Source organism: Pleurodeles waltl, chromosome 1_2 (assembly GCF_031143425.1).
Source record: "Pleurodeles waltl isolate 20211129_DDA chromosome 1_2, aPleWal1.hap1.20221129, whole genome shotgun sequence".
NCBI classification, from domain to species: Eukaryota; Metazoa; Chordata; class Amphibia; order Caudata; family Salamandridae; genus Pleurodeles; species Pleurodeles waltl.
In genome coordinates this window covers 1284516660-1284531825 of record NC_090437.1, presented here as the reverse complement: position 1 = coordinate 1284531825, position 15166 = coordinate 1284516660, and positions in this window count along the sequence as shown.

Here is a 15166-nt window from a genome sequence, read left to right as displayed (position 1 = left end):
TTGATACCAAACTTCCCAGATTTCAGTGTAGCCATTATGGAACTGTGGAGTTCGTGTTTGACTAACTCCCAGACCATGTACTCTTTATGGCTACCCTGCACTTACAATGTCTAAGGTTTTGCTTATACACTGTTGGGGCATAGAGCTCACGCACATATGCCCTTACCTGTGGTATAGTGCACCCTGCCTTAGGGCTGTAAGTCCTGCTAGAGGAGTGACTTACCTATGCCACAGGCAGTGTGAGGTGGGCATGGCACTCTGAGGAAAGTGCCATGTCGACGTAGTCATTTTCTCCCCACCAATACACACAAGCTGTGAGGCAGTGTGCATGTGCTGAGTGAGGGGTCTCCAGGGTGGCATAATACATACTGCAGACCTTAGAGACCTTCCCTGGCATCAGGGCCCTTGGTACCAGGGGTACCATTTACAAGGTACTTATCTGAGTGCCAGAGCTGTGCCAATTGTGGGAACAAAGGTACAGTTTAGGGAAAGAACACTGGTGCTGGGGCCTGGTTAGCAGGTTCCCAGCACACTTTCAGTCATAACTGGCATCAGCCAAAGGCAAAAAGTCAGTGGGTAACCACGCCAAGGAGGCATTTCCTTGCAGATAATATAGAGGCTGAAGTAGGATATGGGGTGCCCATACCAACTTGCTGTTGATTGTTGAACGCTAGTTTTATGAATGCTGATGATTTTAGAAAGAGTCGCTGTTAATAATAGCTGTAGTTGAGACAGATTGTAGTGCCACTGGCAGGACTCCACCTTCAGCTCTTCTTCCATGCTCTGAGGAATTAGTTTTGATCTTCAATATTTCATTACATTTGGGGGCGTGGCTGGAGGTCAATCAATTAATCAATCAAAGAAATTTGTAGAGCGCGCTACCCACCCGTGAGGGTCTCAAGGCGCGGTGGGGGTGACTGGGGGAGGGGGAGACGTGCCAGGGAGGGTCACTGGTCGAACAGCCAAGACTTGAGGTTCTTTCTGAAGACCAGTAGGTTTGGTTTTGCGAAGGTCGGTGGGGAGGGAGTTCCAGGTTTTGGGGGCGAGGTAGGAGAAAGACCTACCTCCTGTGGTGGTGTGCTGGATACGGGGGACTGCTGGACGCTGCTCTTTAGAGCTCTGTGAGGCTTCAGCACTTCCTGGAAGGAAGGAGATGTTTTCACATCAAAATGATTAATTTCTCCAGCATTTTTGAGCACTGGAGCTCTGCCGCTGCATAAATATGCCTTTATCTTAGAGACATCAAGTTTTGAAGTCATTTCAGAGACTTCATGTGAGGGCCCGAGGTAATCATTTATCTGCGTCATTCATTTGCGTTTTACTCCATAAGCCTCTGCACAAACTTAAACTTTCACAGAGATGTTTCTATTTGACTTTTCACTTCTTGCCTGGATGTTATTCTACAAATCTAATTTCCACTGCAATGGAATATGTATTACCTTCTGACAGCCAGCTGAACTTTTGACCTCTCGCTTTAAACACATTTAGCTGAGGTTTTCAACTTTCAGTATTCACTGGCAGCTCTTGTTGTCAAGGAGCTCTTTCAAATTGCTCTTCATAACATGGTAAATGCTTTACTTTGACGGAGGGGATTTTTCCTTTTCAGAAGGTTCCCTTAAAACCAGTCACCAATTGTTTGACTATGTGCAGTACAGTGCTTTGCTCTTGTGGTATTCTGCCATGCCTGTTCTGAGAGAATAATTAGGATTTTCTATTTATATATTTATTACATTTTGCTCTGTTGTTGGAAACTTCTCGCAGCAGCTTCTCATCGTAATATAATTTCATCATCACCTCACATTGCTGGCTTCCTATTACTAAATTGCTGCTGGCTTTTATGGGGAGACCACATAATTCTCAGAGCAGCCAGCCATCCTCTTCCTCCAAGTCTAATAATCCTCTTCGAGTGATGTGCACACATATATAAATAAATCTTCTCTACCATCAGCTTTAACAATGGATAGTGCTGCAGACTTTTTAAAGGATAGTGCCTCTTCATCTCATGCTGCTGGCGCAACTGCAAAAAAAACATCTAACACCTCCGTCAAGCGCCCAAAAAAGACCTTGATTCTCCCTCAAAATCACTTACACATCTTACTCTAGATTACGTAATAGAGGAATTGCGTGTATTAAAGCCCTTTATGATGGACACTAATGCCTCTTTGCAACGTATTGAGGAGCAGTGGCCCCAACACGAACAACGAATTTGTACTCTGGAACAGAGAGTCAGTAACCTTGAAGATTGTAACACTGTCAATCCTCAGATCTCCAAGGAAATAGCTCAACTTAAAAGGCTTACTGAAAACTTAGAAAATAGAAATAGGAGAAATAATCTTCTCCTTTTTGGGATTCCAGAAGGTTTAGAACGCTCTAACATGATTGCATTCCTTCAAACAGCAATACCTTCAATTCTACACTTGCCTTCTACCTCTCCCCTCTCTATCCAACGGGCACATCGTTTAGGTCCACAGACTTCAACTGGCCCTCATGCACATCCTAGAGGCATTATTATTCTCTTTCTCCAATTTACTGACTTGATGCAAATACTCTCGGAAGCCAAAAAGATGGGCTCTTTGCTATGGTCAGGTCATAAAGTGTTTTTCACACAAGACTTCTCTCCTGCTACAGCTGCACATCGCAAACAGTTTTTGGACTTACATCCACAACTCAAATCCTTGAATATTCAATATGGTCTTCTTCACCCATGCCTTTTCAAAATTACATTCAAGGACAAATCTTACTCGTTCGAGGAACCTTCGGCACTACAAACTTTTATTAACCAACACAAAACAGAAGCAATGGAACTAGGAGCATCTGCAATTAGTTGAAGATGTAATTTAATATGTCTTTGATGTCCTTTCTTTTTTTTTTTCAGGACAGTTTAATAGTAATGGTTATGTTTAGTATTTATATCCATGGTTTTCCTTCTCTGCATCTTCTAATTATTATAAAAAAAAATTTAATAGTGTTCTTTGTGCAATCCTCATGTTCCTTTCCCAACCGTATCCCTTTCTCACCATCCAAGTTATTTTCCTACACGTTCCACTGGTAAGGTTTGATTTTTATTGTTCTTCATGTCACACTCCTTTACTGTAGTTATTACGTTATTTGGTCTCCTGAATGGTACATTTTTTGTTTGTATTTTTTTTTTCTTCCATGAAACTCGCCTTCATATTTTTTATTATCTAATATCACTTTTCTTGTGCTGAAGCCACTCTTGCCCGTCTTTTCAGGTTCTCCGCTGTCCCTCTACCTTTCGGGGTATTCACTTTCTACCTTGTCTTCTTTAGCTTTCGTGGTCTTTAGTCCATGTATTGCCACATCCATGTATATACAACATCTGAAGGTCATCTTCATCCTTTTCTTTTTCTTTAATATCTTGTTTCTTTCCCATTTCTTTGCTTTTGCAAAAATAATATGCCGTGTTTTTTCCTTGTTACAGCAGTTGTTTATTAATACTTCTTGTTATGCAACTTAGAACTGTTAGTTGGAATGTTAAGGGACTTAAACACCCCATTAAACGTCAGCGTATCTTATCTCACCTAGCTCGTTTGAAATGCCACATTGCTTTGTTGCAAGAGACTCACCTCAACGACTCTGAGGTAATTAAGCTTAAAAAACAATGGGTGGGGGACATTTCTACTCCCCTTCCACCACAAACAAAAATGGGGTAATTATACTCTGTCATAAATCCCTCAAACCTGCCATAATTTCACAGCATCAAGATACAGAAGGTCGTTGGGTACTTGTTACATTTACAATTGACAATATTTCTCTTACTATCCTAAATATATACTGCCCCACACATCCAGATCCAAATTTTTGGTAGAATCTTTCACATACTGTCTCTGAACATTCCTCAAACAATTTACTAATAGGTGGTGACTGCAACCAAATTCTCGATCCATTTTTGGACAGATGTTCCACGTCATGTTTCGTTCCACATGCCTTCCACAAAGCTTTTTAAAACTTTATTTTACAGCATTCTCTCTCTGATTCCTAGAGAATATGCAATCCCGACCTCTTGGAATATTCTTTTTATTCTCCTACCCCCCATTCCCATTCTAGGCTTGATTATCTTTCTGAGTAAAGGTTTATTGGAACATATGGTCAACTCTGAAATCGGTGCTATTTTGATCTGAGGTCACGCACCTGTGATTACTGACCTTGATCTTTTTCTTAATGGTTCTAAAACATCTTCATGAAGGCTTAATAACTCTCTACTTTCAGATGCTAGTTTTATCGCTTCCTACAGTAAGTTTATAGAAGAATACTTCCACATCAACGATAGTGATCAACTATCATTTCATTTTGTGTGGGATGAATTCATAAGTTGCGCTCACTCAAATAAAAGTCTGCTCAACAAAAATCGACTTCCATCCTTAAAAATATAATGTCCCTAGAACATGAATACTATACTCACAAAACTAGTAAATCACATCTGGAAGCACTAGTCTCAGCTAAAATGGAGTTTAACCAATATACCACTGAACAAGCATGCGGCACCCTCCTGAAAATAAATGCCAGATATTATGGTGGAAACAATAAAGCTGGTTCTCTTCTAGCTCGATATTTGAAACAAAGAAAAGAAAAAACTACTATTAAATCTATCACAGATAACAATGGTGTTATACACTTTAACGATGAAGATATAGCAGTGTGTTTCGCTTCTTACTATAAGGACCTGTACACTCCAGAACACACACCAACAATTGAATCTCTCAACCAATAATTCTCTAATCTCAAACCAAGAGACCCATTGCAGATTAACCTCTCATCTTTAGACCAACCCCCTACAACTTACCGAACTATATACAGCTTTACAATCTCTCCCCAAGGGTAAAGCTCCAGGCCCAGATGGCTTCACAGTAGAATTCTTTATTCAGTTTGCTAAGTCTTTCTTCCCCAAACTCTTTCAATCACTTAATAATGTCAGGTTCTACATCTGGCTCATTTACGGAGGCCATGATTTGTCTTATTCCCAAAAAAGATCGGGATGCGACTGAATGTAAAAATTATAGACCCATATCTTTAATTAATACTGATTGTAAACTCTATGCCAACGTTTTAGCTCTCGGTTTACTCCCATATATACCTGACCTTATTGATGCTCATCCACCTGGTTTTATCCCTAATAGAAATGTAGCACATAATTCCTGTACTTTTAAAAATATTATTAACAAGGCATCTAACCTCTGGCAGCTTTATCATTGGGTGCGGAAATGGCCTTCGATAGGGTCTACTGGGGTTTCTTGTCAAAGGCATTGGAATGGCATGGAGTAGGTACTAAATTCCGACATTTAAAATCCATTCTTTATTCCTCACCATGTTCCTCGGTTGTAACAAATGGTATCCGATCTCCTTTTTTCCCCTCTTAAAAGGGCTACTCGTCAGGGATGCCCATTATCTCCTTTACTATTTATTTTGGCTTTCGAACCTTTTCTATACCAATTAAAAACATCTGAACAATTTACGGGGTTTCAAATTAATAATGCACACATCAAATTTATGGCATATGCTGATGATATTCTTTTGTTCATGTCTCACCCTGACACTTCTCTTCCTGCATTCCTGCATGAGCTCAACTTATATTCTGATGTATCTGGCTATAAACTTAATATAGACAAAACATTGGTCTTACCACTTAATGCTCATTGCACTGACTCTGTATTCCTTGATGCAGGATTATCTTGGAATCCTTCTAAGATTAAATGCCTGGGGGTATGGTACTGCACTACTCTCAAGGATACATTAAAGACTAATTTAGAAATCTTATCTGCAAAGCCTTTAGATCGCACACAGAAATGGTCTCCGTTGTATCTCCCGTGGTGGGGCCGCTTGGACACCATTAAGATGATGCTTCTCCCTATCATTAACTTCTTCCTTATGATGCTTCCTATTAAGATACCTAAACTATTTTTTAGTTCAGTTGATAAAATTCTATCCAAGTTCCTGTGGAACGGTAAACAATCCAGAATCTCTCTCTCAAAATTAAAACTTCCTAAAGTACAAGGTGGAGTTAATTTTCCTGACTTTTTAACCTATCACAAATCTTTTGGCATTAAGCAAATACAACCCTATTTGTCTACACTCAATGATGCCCCTCAAAAGCTATTGTTCTCTTTGGAAGAAACATGTATTTCTCCCTTTTCCCATAAACACATTATATTTATGTCTAACTCCCCAAAATTCTGGTTGCCCAGCACTATCTCCCTTTCAGTCAACTTATTGAAACCTTTTTTTATTTCGCATCTTAACCACATTAATCAATTCTTTAACAGTCCTAATTGGCACAATAGTTCTCTTAGGAAACAAGGTAAAACCTTGTGTTGGAAGGCTTGGATGACTAAAGGTATTCTTCTCATTTCCCAATTATATCATAAAGACTCTCATCCCTTTTACTACTCTCTCAGCAATTTATAATCTCCCTATTCGCATAAAATCCCAATATATCATTCTTTCTAGTCTGGTCCAAGAGGCCCTCAATAAACGTATACATCATAATCATTCTTCTCTTGCATCATCTCTACACCCGATCGGAACTTCCAATTATCCTAGGGCAGCTGGAATTTATAAACTTTTAAGAACGTCTGTTTCATCTATACTCAAATCACCTATTGAGACATTGTGGGAGTCAGATCTTGGTGTTTGGCCAACTTTTTTTATGGGATAGAATATGGTATAAGATACATTTCACTGCAAGCCTCACGCAGACCCTATATTTTTCTTTATAATAGACTTTTCTACACTCCTGTATGCCTTTACAATTGTTGGCGCTGCCACACTCAGCAGGGTACTGACTTTCACATGTTTTTTTCTTGTCCATCCCTATCTACTTTTTGGTCCTCAATATGGTCTCATATTTCAGCAATAGCTCAGATCTCCTTACCAATGTCATATGAATTACTGTTTTTGAGTGGCATACACGATATCTGGAGTTTATTCAGGCCTCTTGGAAAATTGGTGGACCTTTTGCTTTCTGTTGCAATCTCTATTATTACTTCTAACTGGAAATCTTTGGCGAACATTATTCTCAGACAGTGGTGGAATTCTGTATGTTATCATCATAGACTTGACAGCTACAAGCTTGATTCAACAGGAACTTTCTTCAAACGTCATCAGCTATGGTTGCCATTAAGTAACTCTCTCTCACGCACTGCGAAGGAAATAGATTTTTCTCCTCCTTTTTGAAAATGTCAATATATTTCCTGTTTTTCTTCTTATATATACTTATTTCATCTTACATTCTCTGTAACTAATGTCTTTTACCTCTCTCTCCACATGGCTATCCCTTGATTCCTTTTTCTATCCCTATAGCTCTTCTCCCTCTCCCTTTCTCTTTCTTCTTTCTTTATTCAAACATGGTGTCTTCGATACTATATTGCTGTATATGCCTAATTCATTTACATGTTTAATATGCATTTATAAGTACAATATTCTTTAGGCATATATATTCACAACTGCATATCTCTGACCTGGCAATGTTAAGTTAATGTTCTTGTATTTGACTCAATAAAAAACATTTAAAAAAAATATATTTCATTACATTGCCCCAAAATGATAAAGCCCTTTTCAAGGGTTGTATTTACATAAATACTGACCGGTGCCAGCTTGGTTTTCCTGAGACTTCCTAGGTAGTTCCTTGAGAAGCAGTAGTCCGTTTTTGAGGAAAGTTTGAAAAAAACTGGTTGCCATCTTCCTGTGACAGCTACATCGCTGAAGGGGCCGTGGCCAGTGATAAGACCACGAAGAGCTTTTAGTGTTAACTTAGCAGTCAGTATTCCTGGTGGCCACAGTCAGAGGCTAGGCTGTTTTTGAGGCCATTCTTCAGCTATGGAATGTCACATTGGTACAATATAGCTGCCAAGTAGGTGGGGAACTAGTAATGGCAAGAAGATTCACCCAGCTAACTTTCTTTATAAGAATTTGTACCTTACTGACTTTGTCACTTAATAGAATTAATCAGGGATTGCATCAAAAATGACCCAGGCGAGTTAGTGGGTAACTAACAGTGTATAACCCAGACATAGCCAATGAGCTGACGAGCTCACCTGGGATGCACCTGTGTGCATGTTGAGTGTTACTGTGTCCTGTGAAGACTTGGGCAGCATTTCCGCAACCCCAGATGAATTTTCTCTGCTCTTTACTACTTCTGCTCTCTGCTGATAAAGTTTTAAACACAGAAACACGTGTTTAGAGATAACAGCACTATCTGCTCCAACTTTGGTGAAAAACTACAGCAGCCCTGAAGTAAGCATACTTCATTTATCAGAATGCAATGGGGTTAACTGTGCTGGGATAGGGTTGGTGAGGCACTGCAGGCTGGCCAATAGTTAGGCCAACAGTTTCCAAGCAGTGCAGTCTCCCATTCTCAGTGATGCTGCTGCCCTAAAAACAGTCTTATTACCACAACAGAAACCGCATGACATGGTGCCCGAAGTTAGGTCAGGTATTTATTTAACAGATCTCCTCAGTAATTCTCTCTCTCATGCTTAAGGAACCCTATGCACCTTTTTATACAGAGACATCTGTGGTTTTAGGGAAAAATCCACCTCAGCTATATATGTAGTACCTGTATTAGTCTGGAGGTTGTTCAAGCTTGGTTTTTCAATCTCTGAATCCTATCTTACAGATAGGATGCAACCAGTAATAATTCCAGTAAATTGTAGACAAGTTGTCACACAATATTTAATTGCTAAAGGGGATGGAAATGTTACGTTTGTGGTAGAAGCCCACAATGCGTACAGAAAAGAAACATTCTATTGCTGGTTCACTTTTCCTGCCGAAGCCCACAATGTGTACAGAACAGAAACATTCTATTCCTGGGTCACTTTTACTGCAGATGATGCAAATACAAACACTTTCCATACATATACTGCAGCAAATCCACCTGCCTAATACATAACTTATCCATATTTAGACATGCCATTAACATATCAAGACCACCAAAATTGGTTTCAAGGCACCCTCCAACACATAATTCAACACATTAGGTTAGGCCCCCTAAGTAATGATGGGCCAACATGGTCAGCATTGGTGTTAGAAATGGGGCCTCGAGTTGGCAATGGTTTGCACCCTGTCTATGTAGGGACCCTCACTCTAGTCAGGGTAAGGGAGTCACACAACTAAGATAAACCCTGCTCACCCCCTTGGTAGGTTGGCACGAGCAGTCAGGCTTATCTCAGAGGTAATGAGTAAAGTATTTGTACAAACACACAATAACAGTGAGAACACCACAAAAGTACTCCACATCAGTTTAGATATATAGTCAATATTTATCTGACTGACACAAGACCAAAACAACAAAAATCCAATATACACATGCAAAGATATGAATTTTAAAAGATTAAATCATAGTAAAGCACTTAGAAACACAATAGCTTCACTTGGGGCTATCGTGATGTCTTGACGGAGTCGTTTGCAGCAGTCGGACGCCGCTTGTGAAGGAGTGCAGGCTAGTCACAGAGTTGCATGGAACCCAGGTACAGTATATTAGAAAATGAGGAAGAAAAGACATTGCACAGTCGTTGAGGTGAGGCGTCGCTTGAGCTGTGCAGTGTCAGTTACTTATTGCTACCGGGGAGGTGAGGCATTGGTTCCTTCTGGGAGGCAGGAGAAGTGAGACGCTGGTTCCTTACGGTTGGAGGGGAGGTGATCTGGCAGCGTCAGTGGCGAGGCATCAGTTCTTTATGATACCGTAAGGTTGATGAATCCAGCAGCTCAAAAGAGGCCTCAACTTCTCTGTGTCACGATCATGCCACTGGTGCTGCAGCCGAGTTGGGTGTCACGTATGTCAGTGTCAGGGCACTCAAGACTTACTCTGTGGAAGGACTTCTGAGGTGTTGCAGCGGTGTCGGGCCTGCGGCATCAGTCGTGGTCGTCACACTCAGCGTGGACCACGGCTCCAGTGCAGGCAGCGGCATGGAGTCAGACAGCGTTGCTGGTTCCAAAGTCGCTCTGGAGTTGATGTGCTTGTTACTTCTTGGTTATACCAGAACTCACTCCCAACGGCCCAGGGACTGGGTTTAGCACCACTGGGCAAGTCGGGACTCTCAGCATGAGAGCTCAGGTGCTGGCAGGTGAGATCTTTGATGTCCCTGAGACTTCATAATAGGAGGCAAGCTCAGTCCAAGCCCTTGGAGAACCTTTGGAAGCAGGATGTAGAAAGCAAAGTCCAGTCCTTTCATTCCCAAGATAGAAGCAGCAAGCAGCACACCAGCACAGCAAATCAACACGCTTTGGAAGTCCCTCCTATGACATCCAGCTGTTCTTCCTGGCAAAATGCCCTCAGTCCAGAAGGATTCTAACTTTGTGGGGTCAGAAGTCCAATACTTATGCCCATTGCCTTTGAAGTAGGTAAACTTCAAAGAAAAGTATTTATAGTGCACCAGAGCCTGCCTTTAATGCCCTGGCCCTAGACACACTCATTTTGTTCTCATTTCCAATACTGAGTTGATGTGAGAGAGTGCCTCTTTTTGACATGGTTATGCCCCCACTTTTTGCCTGATGTTGATGTGTCCTAGAAATTGTAGTGCCCAAGGCCTCTGCTAACCAGGTTCCCTGGGCCAGAACTCTTTTCCTAATTCTGATGTGATGCATTGGCACAATTGGATACATCCTTAACTATCACTATAAGCCCCTAGTAAGTGGGCAACTATGAGCCGAGGGCATGGGGTGCTATGGGAAGGCCACTGAGGGCAGCAGCACTGATTGTGCCACCCTCCAGGGCTATGCATCCAGATGCACCCAGCACTGCCATTGCAGGCTAAATGTTCTGGTGCAAACCTAAAATACAAACTTGACATGGCACAGTACCTGTGTGCCTGTCCATTATACACTGCATTTACTATGGGTAAGACACCCCTCTGGCAGGCCTTACAGCCCTAAGGCAGGGTGCTTCATATTATATGTGAGGGCATAGCTGCATGAACAATATGACCCCACTGTGTCCTTACCAAACTTGGGACATGGTGAGTGAACAGAGCAGCCATTTTAATACATGTGCTGGACACTTGTCAGCACGTGTTTTCCAGCTACATGATGGCCCCCCTGAACCCTGGGTTGTTTGGTATCAAACAACTCAGAATGATAAATTCAAACTGGTGCCAGTATTGGATTTATCCCTAAAAGTAGCCAGGGGCCACCTTACGAGTGCCTCTGCAAAAGCGAACTATCCTGGCATGGTTGCTGACTGGTCCTATCCAGCTGTCACCTCCAGGCAGCCAATATACAAACCTTGGGGGAGAGCCCAGCCTCTCCTGGGTGGAGGAGCTAACACCCACTCCCTCAGGAATGTGCCCTCTCCCAGCGGTGAGCTTCACAGGGCTTACCGCCCTTGAAACTCGACCCCCAAGCCTGCTGCTAGCAGCAGCTGGCATCCCCCTTTGCAAACTCCCACTTGTGACGGGAGCAAAGGCGGGAAACCTAACAAAGGGTAGGAGAAGTGGCCTAACCTGGCATGCACCACACCTAGGGTGTTGCCTGCAAGGTGGACCCTCTTTTTCATTTTCCTCCATCTTGCATGGGGAGAAAATAGCCAATGAGGTTTAGGGAAGTGACCCTTCCCACCAGAAGTGGTCACTATAGTGGGTGTAGCCACCCCAAGGTAAGTGTCCCACTGGACACTACCAGTTTCCCCTTAATATGCCCACTAAATTCAGTATTTAGTGGGCACCCCAGACCAAGATTTTAGATTTGAAAGGACAAAGAAGACCAGCACCAAAGAAGATCCAAAGCAAGAGAACTGTAGACCAGCTGCATCAAGAAAAGGTGCCAATCCCCGCCTGCTGCACCCAGGATCCGACAATCGCCACTGCAGAGAAGCTGGACACTGGACTGACCTCACAAACCCCAGAGGACCTCCAGGCTTCAACAATTGCCTTCTGAGTGGAGAAACTACCTCTGTAAGAAACCAAGAACAGCAACCCATTGAGGGTCACTTCAATGACTGTCTGATATCTCTCAAACCGGAAGTTGCAGCCAGACTCAATGACACACCAATGACCACCAGGGCAAACTCCATGACTGTGCCAAGTTTGGTGGCGCTGCGCTCTCCAGTGGCCGAGTCGTGCCAATACCCTGAGTACTGGTCAGTGGACGTCAGATACCAAGAAAACCAGCTCTCCCAGAGCTGAAACCGGACCAGGAGGAAGCCCCAGTCAAGGGACTTCAGGAACACCGTTGTCCTGTAAGCAACCCTCAAAGAGACTCACCTCCAGCTTCAAGGGACTCTGTTGCACGCAGCTCCTAGATCAACAACTCACCCTGTGCCTGGCTGTCCTGTGCCCTGCAACGAGGAACTAGCTGTGACCACAGGATCCCACACCCCTTGTGACCTCAATACCCCATGGGGGACCCTAAGGCACCCCCTTTAAATCTGCAGGGACCACCCTTTTACGAGTGACCCCCCTGATTGGCCCTGCACCTAATCCAAGAGATAATCCAACGCTGCTCCTGCCGAAATCGGGAGCCACCCGAGTCTCTCCAGCTGGCACAGTGTGCCCACCGACGACCACAACCAACCTGCAAACGTGGAATGAGGTAACACAATTGTGTGATTTTATTTGCATTTTTAAAAGTGGCTGCCTATTGATTTCTGTGATGTGTAATTACGCACAGAAAGACTGCATTTATTAAAATTCCAAAAATCCATATCTTCAAAAGTACTAAACCAATCATAATGATCTTGGTCTTAAAATTTATATAAAGAGCTGAAGTATTTTTATAAATTGGTCTCAAGTTATTCCTTTGAGTGAGTGATATGCATGATTGACACTGTGAGTACAACAAATGCTTTGCACTTCTCCAAGATTAGCCTAACTGCTTGACCAAGCTACCTCAAACATTAGAGCATTAGGTGATCTAGTTTTTGCCTCTGGAAACCAACGTGTGGTTGCCTGGACCCGTTACACAGTGTACCTAGTTTTGTACACTACATAGAGGGCCAGCCCCCTACAGTTGACAAGGGCTTTATTTAGGCGTTAAACACCTTAGTGCTTCAACTCTTCACTTCTGTGCCCTGGGTCATAAATCTGACTCCAGCACTGCTCCTTATCAAGCCTTGCTATCTGCAGTCTGGTGATATTAATGTAAAATAAACACAGCCTTTCCTTAACTTTAAAAGGAAAAATGTGACCCTGTGCTTATTTAAAAATGAACTGTGAGCTACTCTGAAGGGGTGTTGGAGCTACTGATAGCTCGCGATTGACTGGTTGGAGACACCTGAAGACTGCATTGACAAACAGCTCAACTGTCATCCTGACCAGATGTGTATTCAGCAGAAGGACAGAGGCACATAATGGTCAAGCAAGAAAATGCCCACTTTCTAAAAGTGGCATTTTCAAACTTACAATTTAAAAAACAAATTCACCAAAAGATTTATTTTTAAATTGTGAGTTCAGAGACCCCTAACGCCATGTCTCTATCTACTCCCAATGGGAAATTACACTTAAAAAATATTTCAAGGCAATCTCAGTGTTATCCTATGGTAGAGATAGTCCTTGCAATAGTGAAAACTAAATTCAGCAGTATTTCACTATCAGGACATGTAAAATACACTAGTACATGTCCTACCCTTTAAATACACTGCATTCTACCTTGGTGGCTGCCTTGGGCTTACCTTAGGGGTGACTTACATGTAGTGAAAGGGAAGGTTTGAGCCTGGCAAGTGGGTGTACTTCCCAGGTCGAATGGCAGTTTAAAACTAAACACACAGACACTGCAGTGGTAGGCCTGAGACAAGTTTGCAGGGCTACTTATGGGGTGGCACAATCAGTGCTCCAGGTCCACTAGTAGCATCTCATTTACATGCCTTGGGCACACCTGGTGCAAAATACTAGGGACTTACTAGTAAAACAAATATGCTAATCATGGATAAACCAATCACCAATACCATTTAGAAAGAGAGCACAGGATCAAAAATAGGAGGTCAGAAGCAAAAAGACGGGGGAAACCAAGACAAGATCTGACAGGTCTAACAATTAGCTACGTATACACCACATCCAAACGTACAAAATATGAAAGCAGCAGATTTACGTACCTTATATAATAATTTAGTAAGCTTTTATAGACGCTTAACACAGTTCATAATGTGAGCTCTGAATACCTCTCCAGCGACGGCTGCTCCAACTGCCCAACAGTTGGCGATACCAGGGATAAACCTGGTAACTATCATTGCAATTATGGATAAGGTTCCCACAAAGCGTGAAGAAATTCCGTTTTGGATTGCACATAAAACAAACCAGCTGGTCCCATAAGAGACCCCAAGATACACACAGAATTCTCACAATATGCTTACCATTTGGGATGACTCCCACTTAGGGCACAGTATTTGCTGCAGTTTATACCACGACGCACAGTACAGCAACACACTCAAACCTTAAACAGATTAAAAATGAAACCAGGGCTGCCTCTGCCCTGGATTTGGGGATGAAATTAATGAGCAATTTAGTCACAGTCTCCTCAATTATTTTATCTAATATTAAAGGGGAAGCAGCAACATTGGCATTATGCCAGAGTCCCAAAGACGTTCCTCGAATTGACAAGGAACGTGAGCTACCAAAGATTATTTCTGAGACTAAACTGGTATAGGTCAGGATAGTCTGGGGCCAGACCAAATAAGCCACAGCTTAAAGGTAATTCTGAAATGGATAATACCAAGCAAGAGGGGTCTAAACAAAACACTGGGTCAAACAAAAATAGAATACAGATAAAGTAAAACAACAGGGAGAATCTCTACACCCAGAAACCTCAGAAAATCTGAACAGCCTTAGAAATCATTGGAGGAAAGTAGCTTCTTTCTAGCATGGTTACCCCCACTTATGGCCTGTTTGACAGTGTGCTTGACTGTGTCTACCAGGATCCTGCTAATCAGGACCCCAGCAGTTATGCTCTCTCCATTAAATTATGGTTATAGGATACTGGCAAGACAGTATTCCAACCACACTTGGCATACTAGTGCCCCCTTATAAGTCCCTAGTATATGGTACCTAGGTACCCAGGACATTGGGGATTCCAGGGGATCCCTATGGGCTGCAGCATTTCTTTTGCCACCCATAGGGAGCCCATACAAAGGCTTCTACAGGACTGCCATTGTAGCCTGTGTGAAAAGGTGCATGCACCCTTTCACTGCCATTACACTGCACCAGGTCACTTAAAGGTCACCCTT